Source organism: Rhyacophila brunnea, unplaced genomic scaffold (genome assembly GCF_057557595.1).
Source record: "Rhyacophila brunnea isolate RB1 unplaced genomic scaffold, BYU_Rbru_1.0 scaffold_12, whole genome shotgun sequence".
NCBI lineage: Eukaryota > Metazoa > Arthropoda > Insecta > Trichoptera > Rhyacophilidae > Rhyacophila > Rhyacophila brunnea.
The window spans coordinates 11,905,974-11,906,681 of record NW_028232774.1 but is presented as its reverse complement, the minus strand read 5'-3'; the positions used below and the strand labels follow the sequence as shown (position 1 = coordinate 11,906,681).

The 708-nt window shown below is 31.4% G+C and overlaps 1 non-coding gene across 1 annotated transcript; it reads left to right on the top strand.

Moving 5' to 3' along the window:
- Window positions 1–319: 319 nt before the first annotated feature.
- TRNAA-AGC (transfer RNA alanine (anticodon AGC)) lies at window positions 320–392 on the top strand. The gene has a single exon. It is a non-coding gene; the product is annotated as a tRNA-Ala (tRNA).
- The last annotated feature ends 316 nt before the right edge of the window (window positions 393–708 follow it).

Below are 708 nucleotides of genomic sequence, written 5' to 3'. Positions count from 1 at the left end.
CTTGTACCTAATAGTTGTTTTTTAATAATCTTGTGTCCATCCGCGAGCTCAATAATTGTCTGGGTTAGTGGGTTATCATTGTTTATCTATAATGATAAAAGTATGCACATGTCATAACAAGTGATTGATACGCATAAAGCAAAGTTTTGTATTGTGTATAAAACTATTAAAACGTAGACTTGGACAAATGAAAGTGGTCGATCGATTAAAGTTACCTGCAGGGCATAATAATTAAGTCTAGGTAGTTGCCATGATAAAAACCGGAGCAAGGTGAGTGTTCGATTAAGTATTATCCAATTTCATTTATAACTGTTCAACTGGGGGCGTAGCTCAGATGGTAGAGCGCTCGCTTAGCATGTGAGAGGTACCGGGATCGATACCCGGCGCCTCCAAGATTGTATTTTTTTTTCGCGAACTTTTCACAGATAGAGATTTAAATTAATAATAAGCATTGTCATAACTATACTTAGTAGCATTATATGTACAAACATGTTAAATTGTTTTAATATGTATATATTATAACTGTTAATAAAGGTTGAAAACCAGGATAATTAAACCATTGTTTTATTTTTCATTGCCTTATTTGTTCTTAATTATTAATACATAGAATTGTCAAGTTTATATGATTCAACAGAAAATTTAAAAACGTGGTATATATAAAGCTCTTTTTATCTTGTAATTATTATCAATGATGTCAATGTAGTTTTG